A 20,058-nucleotide genomic window follows, 5' to 3' on the forward strand; every position below is an offset into this window, starting at 1 on the left:
CATCAAAGAAGCACCCAAATGGCTATGTCACATATCAGTGGGGACCGATACAGCTAAAACACCTAAAAAGAGAATCTCATACTCAAAGAAATAGGTTTGATAGATTTTGTGTCCATAATAGATGTAGTATTGTACAGGTTTCTGATTCACACCACTGTCAGATTTGTGGATCAACTGGGATCCCTTTGAAGATTTTTAAGAGATATTTTTTTCTATATTGTCATTTATCTTCTCCGTGTGTGCTTTCAGAATCTTCTTGGAATTGAAATATATGTGAATGTTATTGTTTTAATATAATTAATCAGTTATGAATTTTATGTGTATAGGTATCTGTTCTGTATATAAACATGTGAACCATGTGTATGTGCTTCAAGCCCTTAGAGAACAAAAGAGTGCATAAATAATCTTGGTATCAGATTTCCAGGTATTTGTGCATCATCATATTTTGTGCTGGGAATTGAACCCAGGTAACAATATCACACTGACAGTTTGTTTTTTTTTTTACCTCAAACTTTTCTGGAGATGATGATCTAATTACCATTTTAATATAGGATCCTCATTGTGGAGTAATGCACTGAAGAAAGGATCTTACATAATGCTCTGTGGTGATTTGAATAAGAATGGCTCCCATATGCTCATATATTTAAATGCTTAGGCACAATGCTTAATCACTATTGAAAGGATTAGAAGTATTGCTTGTTGAAGAATGTATGACACTGGGGTGGGCTTTAAGTTTTCAGAAGCCCATGTGAAGTTCAGCGTCTCTGTCTGTATCATTCTGTCTCTGCCTGTATCATTATGTCTCTCTCTCTCTCTCTCTCTCTCTCTCTCTCTCTCTCTCTCTCTCTCTCTCTCACTCTGCCTGAAAATCCAGATGTAGAATATTAAGCAACTTCTCTAGCACCAGGTCTGCTAGTGAGCTACCATGTTTCTCACCAAGATGAAAATGAACTAAATCTTTGAAACCGTAATAAAGCCACCAATTAAATGCTTTATTTTATGAGAATTTCCATGGGTATGGTGTCTCTTCACAGCAACAAAACAGTAACTAAAACTCTTTCCCAGGCTGTTTTGTTGAATTTATATTCCCCATATCTCCATTTTCAGAGCCACCTAAATACCTTCATCACACTGCTTACCCACTCTGTAAGTTTATTCAGAAATTCTTAAGAGCATCGAATTCATTCTGGGCATTCACAAACTGGATATAAATGAGGACACTAGGGCATTTTATTTTAGGAAGCAAGCAACACAGTGAAGTATTTAACAAAGATATTTGGAGAACACTGCACTCTTCAATCTCCATTTCACTAATTGGAGCAGGAAAATTAAAAAAGTTTCCTGAAAAACACAATGGAGGTTTGTTAATTGTACTGACTATAAATGTCAATTTCAGTTCACTTGTTCTTCAAACTGATCTCATCTGTAAATATCACAGTTCTAACAGCAATAATTCACTGCCAATAAAGATATGTGGAAAAGTTCAATCATGGTCCTGTGGTGCACAATGGCTTTATTATTTTCATGGCAAGTAATAGCAAGAAAAAAAAATAGAAAAGAAAGTGTTACCAATATGGACTTGGCTTTTTGGCCTAACACACACACACACACACACACACACACACACACACACACACACACACACACACACTGATGAAAGTGCAGCCAGTAGTGCAAAGTATAAATGAACTTAAAAACCCTGAGCATCCATGAAGACCATCCTCTCTATGCAGCATATTTCACAATGTCCAGTGCAATATGGAATTCAAGGAACAGGCATTAATGGTCTTACATTCTTGAAACCATGCAGTTCTAACAATTTTTTTAATTATCTGTGTCTGGGGAGCAATACTTTTGAGTATTGGTATCTTTATATTACATCTTCATGTACACTGAATTATTACATCATAATATGGGTGAGGTCAAAATATTAGGTGTTTACACAACTTAATAATAAATGACTGTCTTCCATGAGCTGTTTGAAGGGCATGGAATGTGTGTTTCCCATGTTATAAATGGGAAATATTTCATGCACTTTGACCTCAATGGTTTTTATCTTTGACTTAAGGAATTTAATCATGATGGGAGCCATGTTGTGGACAGGATAGCCTTGTTGAAGAAAAGTTTGAAAATACCATATGACAAATAAATCATTTCATATAGTACAGGAATTAATTAATTCCTAATTTTGAACAATTTCTTTTCAACATGTAGAGATATCCGAGGATGTCAAAATTCCATGCTCATTTTATATCTGTAAGAATCCAAAATATGATTAATTTGACTATTTGATAGTAATAGTACTTTCTCTGTTTACACAATCACTTACATATTAATGCCATTTATTTTTAACATTAATAAGAGTATATAATTGTTTTATTTGAGCAGATAAATGAAGTATAGAAATATATTCATATATGTTTCACATTTAATGACCTCTCATATCAACCATCAATCAAGAAAATGCCCCACAGTCTCTCCCATAGGCCAATGTGATGGAGAATTCTAATTTGAAGTTCCCACTTCTCAGATGACTTCAATTAGACATAAACCAGGATGTGCATCATTGGATAAGTTTTGCTACTAATGTCATTTTTGTAGCTCACAAGGTTCACAGCTTGAAAAACTCATGGGAAAAATATGAGACATCCATATTTTAAGAGTTTAAATGGAATTATTTTCTGTAGGACAACAACACCCCCAATGGAAACTACATGTCAACAAATTTAAAACTGAGTGACAGGAGTGATAGGCTTTGTTCTCAGTGGACAAAGTCTGTTCGTAATAATTAAGACACTCCCAAAGGCCAGTTCCATGTACATAACACTTCAGTGGGACTCTATTTACAAACAATTCTGGGTTGGTACAAGTTGACAGTTAAAACTAACTATAATTTGTCTGTATGTATGTCTGTCTGTCTATATGTCAACGATCAGTCAATCATCTATGGAACATCTTTCTGTGTGTCTAGCTATTTGTCTATCTATCCATCTATCCCTTTTTCTATTCCATACCTATCATCTATCTGTCATCTCTTGTTCTATCTATCTATCTACCTGCACACACACACACACATGCACACGTGCACACACAAAAAATAAATAAATTCATAAATGCCACCTACTGAGTCCATTTAGTGTTGCTCATATATCTCTTTTTAAGACTCACCACATTTTATTAAATTAACAGTGATGGGAGTCATTGCTGGGGAACAGTAATTTTCTCTTTCTCTTTCTCTATCCTTCATCAAACACTAATTGGTGATCTCACTTCTTTATTTAATGTAAAGTCTTATGAAATTCCCCCCATCCAAATTGACATGTCAACTAGGCCTGACATTATGAAAGTCTTGTTTAGGTAACCATGTTGTTGAGACTTCATTGGTGCAACTTCTCTGTCATATGAAAAAAAATGCATCCTCTGAGCAGGTGTCCTGGTCATTTCTCTCCTATGATCATTCTCCTCTCTATTCTGTGGGATTTCTTATGCCTTAGATGCAGTGATTGTGTTGTAAACATATTGTTTGGGATAAGACTCCTATGGTCACTTGTATTTATACATTTAGTCATACACACACACACACAGACACACACACACACAGACACACACACTAATATATATTTCTGCATGAATGTATGAGAGAATTACAATTATAGAAGAGGTTATGAACTTGAGGGGGAGTAGGGAGATTGAGGAGGAACTGAAGTGGGTTGTGGATGGGAATCATGTAAATAGATTACTCACTTATAAAATTCCCATTAAATAGATTATAAATCCAGTTGGACAGCTGTTGGTTTCCCAAAATATAAATGGTAGTATTGTACAGTTAAGTTTTATTTTTTGCCATTGTGATCATTGTGGTATCTCATTAACTTTAGAGCTGGGTGGGACTCAATTTTTTTTGTCTCACTTGAAGAATTTCATAGTACCTTAGGATACTAGGTGAGCCAGTCCTTAGGGAAGAAGCTTCTGGGTTGGTTCTGTGTAAAATGTGTTCTCAGCAAGAGGTTTACCTTTAAGTTCATAACCTAGGAATGGGAATGTAGCTCTTGGATACTGTAGGTAGAAGTTTCTGTCCTGCCCAGTCCCTCAGCCATTTAGTCCCAAATAAACACAGGGAAGCTTATATAAATTATAAACTGTTTTGCCAGTGGTTCAGGCTTCTTATTGGCTAGCTCTCTCTTCATTATTAGCCCATGTCTACTAAACTATGTATTGCCTTGAGGCTGTGCCTTACACATAATGGTCTGGCACATTTCTCCTTCTATGGCAGCATGGTGCCTCTCTGACATCACCTTTGCTTTCCTCTTCCCAGAATTCTCCCAGTCTGGTAGCCTTGCCTATACTACCTGCCTGGCTACATCCTGGCTATCCATTAGTTGAAACAGCTTTATTCATCAACCAATAAGAGAAACCTATATATACAGCATACAAAAGAACATTCCCCATCATCTCCTCTATTCTGTCTAAATAAAAGGGAAGGTTTAACTTTAACATAGTAAAATTATATATAACAAAATAGTTATCAAGCAAGAACTATCACTAACAATATTTAGTCCATAAACATTTGGTAAAATTTAAGGAAAATATTTTATCATCTAATCTTATCTTTGTGAGTCTAAAGTTTTATTTGTAACTTATCTTTTGTCATAACTTACGAAAAACATAACTATCTGTCTTCAATTCCATCAAAAACCTCACAAGCACAATATACAAACTCTATAATTGACAGAGACATCTCACTGCCTGGTCAGTCACCCAAAGTTTCTCTATAACATTGGGGACTCCTTCTTCAGTCATAGTGTCTGGCAAAGTTTTTAATGAAGTAAGAAATTTGAAAATTGGTTCTTTTTTGTAATGACAATGTTTGTCAGTTGCTTACTTCTGTAAAGAAGGGACCCTGAAGAACCTTGCTGTCCCTTGGCAAGTTAAGCAGTCACTTTCTTTTGTAACCTGCTTGTCCTGTTTAGACAGTGTGATTATTGTCAGCATTTGAGGTAGGGGCAGTTATTTGTCCAATGGGCCAGTTTTGCCACATTGAAGGCACACTACATAATGAGTTTATTCAATGCCATCTTCCTCTCTGATGTAATTGGTGTTCCCAGGAGCAGTTGTGTCTCATTGTCATGAAAAACCCTATTAAGCCATTTTAAATGTCATATTCTGTAAATTTATGGAAGGTTTTGAAGAATACCTATGTATTTGAAATATATCTCTGTACATCTAGAAAAAACCTAAGTTTTAACTATAATATTTAATTTAACTATTATATTATATTAACTAACATAATTTTTAAATTATACATTATATTTTTAAATGAGGTACATGAACAGAATACCTAAACAAGAGTAGAAATATACATATTACAAAACTAACCTTAAATTTGTATCAATAAACTCAAATCCATACCAAATCAAAGTAATTATTTCTATATCATATTCCCTTTTTTCTTTAGAAAGAGATTGACTGTAATCACTAAACATTTGTAATCAACTCCATTTAAATGAAAAGAAACATTGATAAACAATATTTGGAAATGTGGGCATAGTTCTATACAAACTGCTTCCTGATATTTGTGAGCACTGTCAATCCCATGGGAATTCTGATACATCCTAGAAACCTGTGTAAATACAGTTGGCAGTCCTGGAACTCACTCTGTTCACCAGTCTGGCCATGAAATCATAGAGATCTGCTGGCCTATGCCTCTGGGGTGCTGAGATTAAAGGTATGGGCTACCATATCCAGCTACTCTATTTCTTTTCTATGGACTTTCTCTACCCTTTGTTTTTTCTCTCCCAAGCCTACATATATTTTTAAACACACTGTAAAACATTTAGAGGTTTTTTTTTAATATTTCTTTAATGTATATATCTTTTTCTGACCTCATGTATCTTTAACAATATATCATGGCTAGTAGTAAAGTGGAGGTTGGCTGCGGTGTTCAGGACCTTTTTTAAGCTTTTGTAAGGTTTTACTGGAAATTCTTGACAAACATTTGGGCACCATTTGTGGACAGAAGTTTCTGTCCCACCTGGTCCATCAGCCATTTAGTCCCAAATAAACACAGAGAGGCTTATATAAATTATAAACTATTTGGCCAATGGATCAGGCTTCTTATTGGCTAGCTCTCTCTTAATTATTAACCCATTTCTATTCAACTATGTATTGCCAAAAGGCTATGGCTTACCCATAATTCATGTAAACCTTTGACGGCTGCATGGTGTCTCTATGGCAATAAATCTCTGTTTTCCTCTTCCCAGAATTTTCCTAGTCTGGTAGTTCTGCCTATACTTCCTGCCTAGCTACATCCCCCCCTTTGCATTGGCTGAAACAGCTTTATTCATCTATCAATAAGAAGCATATATTCACAGCACAAAGAAGGACATCCCCCAACAGGCTCCAGCTCCTGGCATGTAGCCATGCTCCCGCCATCATGATAGCTGACTAAACTCTAAAACTGTAAACATACCTCCAATTAAATACTTTCTCTTATAGTAGTTGCCTTGGTCATTGTGTCTCTTAACAGAAATACAGCAGTGACAAACAAGTGAACATAAAAAGATAATTAAGAACCAGTTAGAAAATCTCATTACAATAAATTGAGGAATCTATGAGGAATTTGCAAACTTCTACAGAGTTAGCAATGTCTTTTATAAAAGGGAGACTAGATATCTATATTTATGTAGATAGATAGACAGACAGACAGACAGACAGATAGATAGATAGATAGATTCAATTTTCATGAAGCTATATAGTCTGTCTTGGTCATGTCCACCCTAACCCTCTCCTTCCAGCTTTCCAAATATCTCCAATCTTCATCTCAACTTCGTGTTTTGTTTTGTTTTGTTCTCACCCACTAAATCCACTTAGTATGTGTCATATATGTGCATATGTAGGGTCATCATCCACCTGGCTATAGGCAACCTATAGCAATGGCTGTTGGCCTCAATGAAAAGTTAACCGCATCCCTCTTCCCCTCATTAATTTTGAACTAGAGATATGTCATAATACTAATCTCCTCAGTAAACATTTGCCAAGGCAACCTTAAGCCAAAGAGCCAGCCAGGATACAGGAGTGTAAACAATGGAGCCTCCTGAATGTTGAGCTAGTCAGGGCTTCCAAGCAGGAGGAATAGCAAGTCCAAGCAATGAGAAGATTCTGCTTTCAGCTGATGTTTATAGTGATGTGGGTTTGTCACTCAAATTAGAGCTGCCAAGGTTCTGTTCTGGTCTAATGTGATGGAAGACAAATACTGCACCTGTGATGTGGTGAGAAATTCTGCACATTCATTTATATTGCTTACTTCTGAATAAATTAAATGCAGAACTACATTTAATTTTAATCAGGAATATCTACATATGCCCATGTCTACCCAATAATAACCCAATTTCATCTCTGTCTTGTCTTTCCTTCAGATTTGATTCAAGGTATAAAAAGAGTTAACAGATCATAGTGAGAAACTGGGATTTTTCAAAGTACTAAAGGATATTAACTCATCTGTTTCCAAAATATAAATCTGGGTTATTTCCTTTTGTGATATTTAGAGAATAGAGCCATTTGTTGCTTATGAATAGGAGATTTGTTTTCTCTACTGGCCAAACTATCTACAGTGTTATAGGGCCAGTGTCGCTGAAGAAAAGGAAAGGTGATTGCATTTACTTTTTCTGAGAAATTTGTTTCATTCATAAGCAAAGAGAAGGGAAACAGTGAGGTAAGAGGACAAAAACATAGCCACAGACTTTCATGGTGAATATTAAATTAGGGGTTTTATATATAAAAGGAAGGATTCTTAGAGCTACACTCAGATATTTAGGCACATCCATACACTACAGCTATCTGGACATTTTAATGCCTTCAAGGTCACAAGATTGCTACCTCAAAAATTGTTTCACTTGTGATACACATTTTTGATTTCTTGAATTTTGGAGACTCTCCATTTCAGCTTAATTCACTTTGACAACTTCCTCTAACTAACAAACTATAAAAACCCTTTCCTCCTTTTGTTTTATTAGCATCTTTTAATTCTAAGGAGAAACACTTGTGGCACATGTTTTATTCAATGTTTTATTGCTGTGAAGACCATGACCATACCAAATCTCATAAAGTAAAGCATTTAATTGGGACTTGCTTGCAGTTTCAGAGGTTTAGTCTATTATCAGCATGGTGGGAAGCATGGTCACTTGCAGGCATATTGCTGGAGCAAGAGCTGAGAATTGTACATCCTGTTAATCAGGCAGCAACTAGAGACACAGCATGGCTTGCACATTTGGAACCCCAAAACACCCCCTCAGTGACATACTTCCTCCAACAAGGTCACATGTACCAACTTTCTAATCCCTCTCATGCAGCATCAATCCCTAATTCATGAGCCTTTTGAGGGCCATTCCTAATCAAACCACCACAGTACCATTATATGTCATATATACATATATAACATATTTAATATATTTGTTAACATATAAATATCAAACTATAAATATACTATATATTTTACATAAATAATAATCTGTTATTTAGACAAATATAAATGTATTGTGTAAAATATAAGATGTAACATAAAATACATATATAAAATATAAGTATGCTTTATAAAATTATATAATATATTCAAATAGTTACATCATTGTACACCACGCTCTTCTCTTTCTAACCTCTCATACTCTCCTAAACACCTTTTTCAAATTCACATACTTCTTTAATTATTACTGCTACATATATAATCATATGTCTGTTTAAAAATATAAAACATACATGCTGAGTTTGTTTCATGTTATTTGTGTATATATGATTTCAGGTCTGATCTTCTGGTACCAGGTAACCACTGAGAGATCTCATCCCTTATGCCTTCCACTCTCAGGGCTCTTTATTTGCCTGAAGTATCTTGTATATTGAAATACTATTTTAAATCAAAACCAGTATGGAAAAAATCTTGAAGTGTCAGTGCACATTATTACTTCATGAATGAGTGACACAGGAGTAGGGATGATGCTTCTATTCCTGACAATGGGTAGAGGGGACTCCATGAGATCCCCTTTCAAGCACCCATTTTCTAGTAACCACAGCTAATGCATGTTGTCATTTTCCCTCAACAAAAATAATGTGTTTCTAATAACAACTCAAAACAACAAAGCACTGTGGTGTATGGGTTTTTTATTTATTTATTAAAACATTAATTTGTATTCTAATGAGAAAGAAACAAAAAGTGTGTGAATTTGGGTAGGTGGAGAGGTGGGAAGGATCTGGGAAGAGTTTTGGGAGGGGACACTGTAAAAAGAATATATTTCATTTAAAAAAAACCTATTTGCAATGACATTTTTCAAAAAAGTGATGAAATTGTCAGAATTTCCTCATAGCGATGGGTATGCCTCCTCCGTAAACAGCATCACCTATGTAGTGATGACACCCTGACTCCGGTATGTGTGTGCATTAAACCATGTCTGTTGTTTGCATGCATATATATGTATCTGCAAACATTTAAGTGGGTTAGAGGTTGATTCTTTCATGACCCTACACCCTATTCATAAGACACAATCTCCCTGCACCTGATGGTGACTCTGAGCTGTGGGCTCTGAGCTGTGGTCTCTGAGCCATGGCCATGGTTACAAGCATGGTCGCCACCATTCTCTATCTAGTGACAGGATGGATGTCAGACAACTGAAGCTTCAAGCCTTTATAGTGAGTGTGGACAATAGTTTTTTCTTTTATTTTCAATAGTATAATATAATTATATTGTTTTCCCTCCCCCCACATCCCCCCACATGTCCTGCTCTTTTTCAATTGATTGGTGTGCATGCATTTATGTGTGAGCATATTTTGTGAAACAATTTCTCAATTTAGTAATAAAAATATTATTTTCAATAAAAACTGTTATATGAATATATATATATATATATCAATGTATATGCTTGATTGCCTTTTGTAAAACAACTCTACCATGATTTGTAATAAAGTCACTTCAGACTTATACATATGAGAGTCCATCATCTCAGGGACACTGTATATCGTGGACTCATTTCACATACCTTTGGAAATTTTCTGAAAAATAAATAACACAAAAAATACCTGATATCCCTGGGAATTTATAAATTTCTGGCTGCTACATTTTGAAATTCACAAACTATTCCCGCTCATGATGGAGTGATGAAGGCAGACACTATTTCAGCTCTTGGTAGAATCCACTGCATGATGCACATTAGGTACTTTATTGAAAACAATCTTGAAATATGTGAAATCAATGCATTCGATTATACATGAAGTCAGTAATGATTTTTGATAACAGAAGCTCCTGAGTGACAGCTACAAATTGTGTTTACATAACTGAATCAACCTCAAAATTATATTTCAATGAGTCAAGAATACCGTATAATACCATGTTTCTACTCACGGGATCAATGTTCCCATTTAGGGCATGCATCTGTGAGGTGCAACAGAAAAGGACAAAATTTAAAAATATTATTGGATGTCCTTCATGTTTTCCGAAATGATTTTTACATTGCTGAGATGAAAAGAAGAATCTTTGTGATTTGTTCTAATTTCATATCTGCTTACAGAAACTGGCTTACCTGCTTCATATACATTTATAATATTTTCAATAGGGATGTTGAGCTGACGCATCAGCTTTACATAGTCTTTCCACATTTTTTCAATGATATTTGTTCCCCTTGCTGCGTTTCATAGAGGAAACAAGAGGAGAGGTGTTCATTATAATCATACTTAAAATCTGAATTCAACAAATTGTCATCAGTTGGTAAACCCTGCTACCTCACCCCACCCTCCATAATGATGATGCCAGTCAGACAAATAACTCTGAAGTCAGGTCAAACATTCTTTATGTGGAAAAGTAAATAAATAAATTTCCATCCCATTATATATAAGATTATGTTTTAAAAATCAAGAATATTAAATTATTTTCCTGTACAATTCAACAAATTCAACAAAATTTCACAAAACACATAAGTGAACACCTTCCTACATCCATGAATCATGCCACAAAATGCAGGGATGCAAATATGTTGCAAGTAAAAAACAGAAAAAAAGTTTTCTTCCATGTGAGATTTACATACCCAGCGCTGCAGTCAGCCTCTGCATGTTCCCCAAATCATTAAGAAAGTAGGCTATAAGTAGGTTGGTGGTATTCGAGAAAAAAGGTATTGAAATATAAAATTCACTTGGGCCTGGGAAGAAATAATTTATCCTTCATTAGTACATGATAGATTCCCCGATTTACTTTTTTATTGTTTATTTTGGGATTATAATATAGTTATATCATTTCACCAATTCCCTTTCCTCTTTACAATTGTAGTGTATAACTCTCAACAACCTCTTTCAAAGTCATGCCTTTTTTTCACTGATTGTCATCATATGCTTATTTATATTCATTATATAATTATATAAATAAATTGTATCATGTATTATATGCAATAATAACTCATAAGATAAATTTAATATATATTTATTCAAAAGTATAACTCTTAGACTCTGTATGTTACTTTATGTAGCTGTTATTTATTTTTAATTCTATTATTTCTAAAACATGATTATCAAACAATTCTTTCATAATAATCCAACTATTGTTAGGAAACTGCAAATACATTGCCATTTTTGTATTAAAATATTGAGTCAGGGAACCATCCCCTTAACTTTCATCATAAAATAAAAATTCATAAACATGCCTATACTTGACCAATTTTAATGAGTAAAACGAATATTCATTTATTTGGGTTTTTGTTTGTTTTCAAACCACATAATAACATTCATCAGTGCATTTTTTTCTTCATGGTATAGAATGTTGATAATGAAAATTTTACTCACGTCTTCTTCTGCCCCCCTCTGGCTGAGGGTAATAGTATATTTGCGGGAAAACACGATTGGCATCACGCAACAGCCAGGTTCCAATGATGTTCTTAGAGCCCCTATTTTTGCAATCTACAACAGTGAAATTCCCTATAACATGGGCCACAATGGAACAGTTATACACAAAAGATGCTCCTGATAACGATTGAATTGGTTATAGAAAACATAAATAACCTCATGAGTACTCAGAGATACTCACATTTTCTAAAGCAAATCTTATATCTGGGTTTATCTGCCCAAACTGTGTGTAGCTGGCACTTCCCATTTTTCCTAAGCACAACATAGAAAAATATCACTCATTATTTAACATTTATCATCCCATGTGTTTTTCTACCTCTAGAAGAATAAACTTGCTGAAAGTGAGAAATGGTCATGGTCATGTCCCTGTCTTCTGTCTTGCTATTCTAGGATTTATAAATATTTTCCTTAGTAGAGTTTTTAATTGGTGATTCCCTTTGAGTGTGGACCAATTTTCTGTACATATGGGATGTGTACATGAAATGGGCTTCAGGCCCGTAATTGCCAGGACTTCCCACTACACAAAAGTGAAGCCAGTGAATACACCGATGCTATCTGGATGGTTATCAAAAGGCTTTTTTCATGGTGAAGGTATGAACACTGTTTTTTTTTTTAATATATACTATCTCAGATTTTCCTTTACTTTTATTCACCTTTATTTGAGTCAGACATGCTGCTGTTGCACCACAAGGCTAGCCCATATCACATTTATCAATATTTTACTTTCAGTAAATATTGATTTCTTTCCACAGCGTATTTTTTTACTCCCTGAGTTTGTATTTTCACTATTTTAATAGAAAGAAAAATTAAAGCATCAAGCTATGAATGCCAAATTTTAATAGTTTTAGATGCAGTCACTCTCAAATCCAGCCTTCCTTGAATTATTAGTATAGCCACATTATCTGCACATTTCTGAAATATATTCGAAACGCTTTGAGTCCCATTTCAATAAATCATTTCTTCTACTTGAATGAACTTTTGTTACCTAATATAGAAGGTCAAGCTCATGAGCGTGTAATCCTTAAAATACTTTACTTCACGCATCAATATCCTCTTGTCACTGTTTTCTTCCACCACACTCACATATTTGGATGCTAGACAGATGGTGTTAAAATACCCTGAAAACTAAAAATTAATATGAATAAATTTATTAGCCAGAGGACCTGGTTTTGGGACCCAGCACTCACATGTTGGCACACAACCTCCTGTAACTTCATTTCAGAGGGATATCTTATGGCCTTTATGAGTGCTGCAAATACATAATGCAACATGAAGACCAAACACCCACACACATAAAGTGACAAAATTAGTAAAATTTTAAGATAGAACAATGGTTAGAAAAACTAAGTAAATTATAGATTTTCAATTAAAGAAATAGAATTTTTATATTGTGATATAAAATTTTATCACGTATACAATGTGATAACAGCATTGTGTATTTCTACTTCTACATTAAAAGTGTGAGACATATTATTTGAAAACATATATACATTTACTTAATAAAAGATAGTAGTTTCATATCATGGGAAATATGATTGAGGAAAAAGTATTAAACATAGACTACAGGTTCTATTATAAAGCAACTTCAATGCAAATAAAGAATCTAAAAGAAAACAATAAAATCTACATACAAAATGCATCCAATGCTTTTAGAGATGATAAAATGTCTTTGCATGACAAAGCAATAGGATTGATTTTCCATGGAGAAATCGCTGTTATCCAAGGAGGAAGGAGTTAAAATTAAAACTATGCCTTTGAGTGGATTTGCTTCTGATTTGGACACATATGATAGAGTTTGTGAACCCGGGATCATGGACACTAACACACACACACACACACACACACACACACACACACACACACACACACGCATGCATATTTCAAAAAATAATCAAGTATTTTTGTGGAATACATAACTGGATTATAATTCATGTCAATATTTTCCACATTATCCATAGCAGGATGACTATAAAATATACAGAGATCCATGCCTCAAATACATCGTATGCAATGTTTTCCATGTAGGTATTAGACTGTTTTATATTTTCTGTTATAGTTATCAAAATTCATCCCTGAATTCTTATAGGACAGTAAAATATTTTATTCAACCATGTATTAAGTTGAAACTGTGAACATATGTTTAATTTTGCTAATGTGTATATAAAAATTAAGAAAAAGCATGTCATTTTTTAAAAGGTGATTTTTCACACCGTTTACACATGAAAAATGAAATCAGGCAATATAGGAAGGGCAAATGAGGTAATTATAACCTTAAAACTAAAACAAATAATTTTGAAGACATGAGACTATATTAAATACAAAAAAGTGGGGGGGGGGAAGCACCAATACTTTCATAGAATCACATTGACTGTCAAGTCAAAAAGTGACAAATTCACCACAGCCACTTTTGCCCCTGCATAACCCCATGAAAGTCCATCCTTGTACCAGTAAGGGTTCCTCGGTGGCAGACACCAAACAGGCTAGAGCAGTGAGCAGAAGAACCTTCATCTTCTAGAAGATACTGTTTCTTCTGGAGCAAAGACCAGAGTTTTTCGCTTGTCAGTGAAATGATGAACTGAAGATGAGTGCAAAGGCTTTTAGATTGCACAATGTGTAAAAGCCCGCTTTCACTCAGTGTTTTATTTAGTTCTTTGTTTGTTTTTAATTTTCAGAAGTCTGATTGCCAAAATTTGCATGTGTCTAGCAGTGCTTTGTTTAAACACATGGGGTAAGAATTCAATGGAGAATAATGTTCCTGAGTATGTCAAGGAGAACAACACAGGAACTTTATTCTCCACTGACTTCTAATCCTGTGATTATAACAAGCTAGTTTGGTGACATTGTATGCATGAAAGAACACAGACAGCATGAAATTTCTCAAGAACAGCAAGGACAACTGGTCATATTTCCTGATTTATACATGACCAAGATCTAAGATATGTTAATTCCCATTTTAATATTAAAAAATTCAATAAATAGGTCTCACTAAAATTATTTTCCAGGTCCAAAAAAATTTCTTGCTTATAAAAAGTATAAATTGAGTATTAATATATCAGATTCAGGTTTAATGAGTCCCACAGATGACTCTGTATTCACCTCGTTATGAGCACTGGAATGTTCAGATATGGACATGATTTTTTTAATTCTTGTCAGCAGATAATTTCTCCTACTTTGTATATAAGTAATCCTCAGACACATGGCTTTACTCATTTAAACCTCTGTGTGTAAGCAATTTTGTTTTACTCTACTCACCTTCCAAATAAATATTTTAAAAATATGTCAGACATAAAGGGTGTGTGTGTATTTGAGATTATATTGTTCCTGATGTATGATACTTATGTAGTTAATTGAGCTCAATGTCATATTTTGTTATATTGCATGAAAACCCTCAAGTACTGCTGTGTTGCATATTCCATGGAGGAAGTTTATACACACTGATAATAAAATATAGTTTATGCATCATGATGATGCTTGAAAACATATGAGTGAGTATATCTCTGTACCAGTGCAACTCATGCAAATAATGGTGAAAACGCTATTCTTCTATGAAACATAGAAAAATTTTTCTCATATAAAATTGAATATACAGAGTATTAAGAAACCCTGCTTAAAATAAGATTGTGTTTTTGATGCAGAATAAATTATAGTATCAACAAGGAAGAAACCATTTTTCCTTGAATCAACTGAAGTATGGATTCTAATATCGGAGATTTCTCATTTTTAGCACACTACTTCAAACAAATGATAATAGCCAATAAATTGCTATTGAACCTGGCAACATATTGTTATTTTTTTATAAAGTTAACACTTAGAGAACATCTTCTTCTATCTGATATAAAATATATGTGTGATGTATCTTCCCACATTTGCCAGACCACAACAAAACTTTTGTAGAGACTCCTTTAAAATATACAATGAGTCAATATTTATGTGAACATGAAATGGGGAAAGCTCCCTAGAAATTACATTGATTTGGGAAACTGAACAATTTCTTTTAATATTCACAATAGCAAAAGTTTAATATTTAATTTTAATATAATATTTGATAATCTGTTAAATATTTTATTTAATAATGATAAATGTATTTTAATATATTACATTAAAAGATGAATCACAGTTTTCATTTCCAGGAACATGTACATTGAATAGGATTAAACATATTTAATATAAAATTATTTCAGATCTTGCTTATTAACTCTCAAGGATAATACTGATGGAAATCACAGTAGAAGTTTTGGTATTAGAAGACACAGTATTAATTCACCATATAATTGCTGTATGATTTTAATGAAATTCCTACTGTAACATTTCAAATAATTCAAATTTCAGGACAACACTTGACAAAAGTGCATTCTTTTTTTTATTTTATTTGAGTTACAAACACGATTGAATTACATGACAATCCCAGTTCCCTTCTCTCTCCCCTTCTCCCCTACCATCCCCCCCAACTAAAACCCTACCTATCACATATCCTTTCTTCTAATCTACACCTGGCTCAACCTTTCTGCTCCCTCATGACCTCTGCATCCTTCCTTTTCTTCCCTTCTCATTCTTGTAGCTCCCTCTGCCCTCTTCCCATGCTCTCAATTTGCTCAGGGGATCGTGTCCCTTTCCCCTTCTCCAGGGGACAAAGTTTGACACTTTTAGGGTTCTCCTTGTTTACTAGTTTCTCTGGGAGCGTGTATTGTAGGCTGGTAATCCTTTACTCTATGTTTAAAATCCACATATGAGTGAGTGAATCTTGAAATTTGCAGGAAAATGGATGGAACTCAAAGAAACCATTCTGAGGGAGGTAACCCAATCACAAAAAGCTCATTCTTTATATTTGGTAAGTTATAACATACACAACCTAGATGTCACTCAACAAAAGAATGCACTTTTGTTCTTAAAAAATTTTTATTTTATATTATGTAGGACAAAATTTACAGTGAATTATGAATAGTATTTAGAATTGTGGTATTATTTTATTCAGTCTCCAACATTATAGGTTAGTTTTATCAGATATGCCCAGTTTTTTCTTTTTTTCATCATCTTTATTTAAATTAGAAACTAGATTGTTTTACATGTCAATCCCAGTTCCCTCTCCCTCCCCTCATTCCCTGCCCCACCCCCAACTAACACCCTACCTATCCCATACCCTTTCTGCTCCCCAGAGAGGGTGAGGCCTTCCATGGGGCATCTTCAGAGTCTGGCATATCCTTTAGAATAGGGCCTAGGCCCTCCCCCATGTATCTAGGCTCAGGGAGTATCCCTCTATGGGGCTCCTTGTAGTAGATCAGTACTTATCCCTAGCATAGGAATGCCCAGTTTTGTATGATGTAATTATTTGTGTTTTATATGCACTGGTGTTTTACCTGCACATATTTCCATGTGAGGGTGTTGGAGACAGAGGAACTGGAGTTATATACAGTGGTAAACTGTTATATGAATGCTGAGACTTGCGTCCTCTGGCAGAGCAGCTACTTTTTTTGCTTTTTTTTTTTTTTCCGAGACAGGGTTTCTCTGTGTAGCTTTGGAGCCTATCCTGGCACTCGCTCTGGAGACCAGGCTGGCCTCGAACTCACAGAGATCCGCCTGCCTCTGCCTCCAGAGTGCCGGGATTAAAGGCGTGCGTGCGCCACCAACGCCCGGCTTGCTTTTCTTAACTATTAAGCTATCTTTCCATCCCTTAGTTCCAGTTTTTTTTTTCCTTCAGGAATTGGCATTTATTATCAAAGTCATATTGGATGTCAACAAGGTGCTACAACTACAAAAATAAATGCACGTGTTGCAATCTCAATATAGTTCAATGGAGTCCTACTCATTAAAAAATAATTCAAATTACCCCCAAAAAACAACTATATATTTTAAAAATCTTTGTACATGCATCCAACAAGTTAAAATGGTTAACTAGAAAAAAATACAAATTCAGAGATCTGGTATTGACATTTAAAATGGGTAACCACTTAAGCATTTCTATCGATTCAAACATCAGTCTCTCAGTCAGTCAGCTTCATACCAATTGCCATTTGGCATGCTCTATCAGCCACTTCTGGAGACCCAAACTTAACCACACCCCACCACTTGGACTTTCTATTCTCCATCTTGATGCTGGCATACACCACATGACCACATTCTTTGAATTTGTCCTTTATCATCTTCCATGTAAAATCAAATGGGAGATTTCTTACAAATATCTAGCAGGCCTTCCTGGCTACTCCAGGTGCAAGGCCTCTAGTTCTGCCAAAGGAACCCGTGAAGCTTCCTTAAGTTGCCCTGCTCCATCTCAGTGGCTCTGTCAAAGCTAGCACCTCCAGCGCCACCCATGGCCAGGCTGATTCTCTCAATGCCAGCGCCTAAAGTGGAATGTAATGGAGTCAGAACTAGATTGACCACAGATAGTTTATTAAGAAAATACTCACAGGTGACAGAGCCAGTCCTGTTCAGCCAGGCCGGAGAGTGAAAAGAGGGCCACATGCACTCGTCCCTGATATTTAAAGCCTTCCTATGTCTTTCTGACCACGCCATCTTGGTGTGGTCAGCATTTCTCCCTACAAGCGCCCAATGACATGCCCATAACAGGGCCTATACACTCCAGACTGTTGGAGCCCAATTGTTGCAAGTCGACAGGCTCCATACTATTGGCTTCTAGGTCTTCCAGGCTGGTGCCTGTATGATCTATCACAGGCCCTATGTGCTCCAGACTGGCACCCATGCCAGTTTATGCTCTAATAAAGCCACCAGATATCAATTTGCAAAGCCAGACACACTAGATAGCTATAGAAAATAGATATTTGTGGCATATGTTTTTAATCCCAGGACTCAGGAGAAAAGGAGATGAATGTTTGATTCCAAAACCACCCTGGGTTACTGGAGAGTAAATCAGAACTCATACCTTTGATGCCAGGATTTGAGAGGTATAAAAGGTAGAGGCATTCAGTCCAAGAGTTAGTCTCAAACCACACTGAGGAGAGAGCATGGCAGTCTGAGTGAATCTGAGGAGCAGTTAGGTTGGGAGCAGTCTTAGGATTGCCCTTTTGGTCTGAGCATTGGTAGAGTTAAGAGCAAGTGGCTGCCTGTTTTGCTTTTCTGATCTTCAGCTTGAAGCTTGAACCCCAATTATCTGTCTCTGGGTCATTTATTAATTGTGTTATAATTAATGTGTTATAACCCATATGCCCAATAGTATGTGCTCTCTACACCAGAGTCCATGTGCTTAATATTTTGGCCCATTCAGTCAGTGGGTGCAGCCACGCTGGCACCCAAGTGCTCCATGCCAGAGCCAATTCACTACATGGTCTGATTCATGCTCAATACTGGAGACCATGTGCTCAAGACATACTTGGTAGATATGCTCAACTGAGCCCATGCAGTCCATGGCCAGGCCCATATGCTCAATCTCAGAGTCTACTTGATCCATGCACAGCCTAGGCTTGCACTCATGTGCTTCATGCCAGCACCACCAATGAGGTCAATACCAGGGTCCATCCTCTCAATCCCTGGGACACTGCCTCCAGCTCCACCTCCTCCCTGCTTTGAAATGATCTCATCTCATCAGTGCATTACTGAGGATTTCATTTATTTGGTCCATGTTCATCCCAGACCCAAATTGCCTCATGTTTCCTAGACTACCTTCCATGCCTCCGATTTTATTTATTCCAAATCCTATGCCTTCCATTCCCATTCCTGAAGGCCCTAGGTTTCCCATTCCAATGCCTTTGTTCAGGTGGTTGACATCAATAGGCTTCCTTCCAGGTCGAAACCCATGCCAATACCAACATTCTATGCTATGGTCATTCAGGATGGAAAACTCTCCATTTGGTAAGGCCCTCTCCTCCATTTTGATGTGCATTGGTCTATCAAACAACAGATAGTTATTAAACACAGATATACTTTGCACAGCTTCAGTTGATTGTGCAAAAGTCACAGTGCCTATTCCATGACATTTCCCATCTTTGTCATTCAGAATTTCATCTCAGAGCACCACACCAGCTATACTAAATACTTCCTCAGTTTCCTAAAGCCAACTTTACAATCCAGATGGACTACAAATACCATGCTTCCAAGTCTTCCAGCCTGTAATGCATGGATTTATATGTGGCTCAAAGAGATTGCTTCCTCTTCTTATGTTTTTCTCCTTCCTCTTCTCATTCTGAATAGGTTGTTCTCCTTCACCTTTTGGACCTAGAGCTCCATTGCTGCATGGCA

General features: G+C 35.7%; 1 pseudogene; it reads right to left on the bottom strand.

Moving 5' to 3' along the window:
- Nucleotides 1–17,816: 17,816 nt before the first annotated feature.
- Nucleotides 17,817–19,938, bottom strand: LOC100769714 (annotated as a pseudogene).
- Nucleotides 19,939–20,058: the final 120 nt, after the last annotated feature.

This window comes from Cricetulus griseus, chromosome 8, assembly GCF_003668045.3.
Source record: "Cricetulus griseus strain 17A/GY chromosome 8, alternate assembly CriGri-PICRH-1.0, whole genome shotgun sequence".
NCBI classification, from domain to species: Eukaryota; Metazoa; Chordata; class Mammalia; order Rodentia; family Cricetidae; genus Cricetulus; species Cricetulus griseus.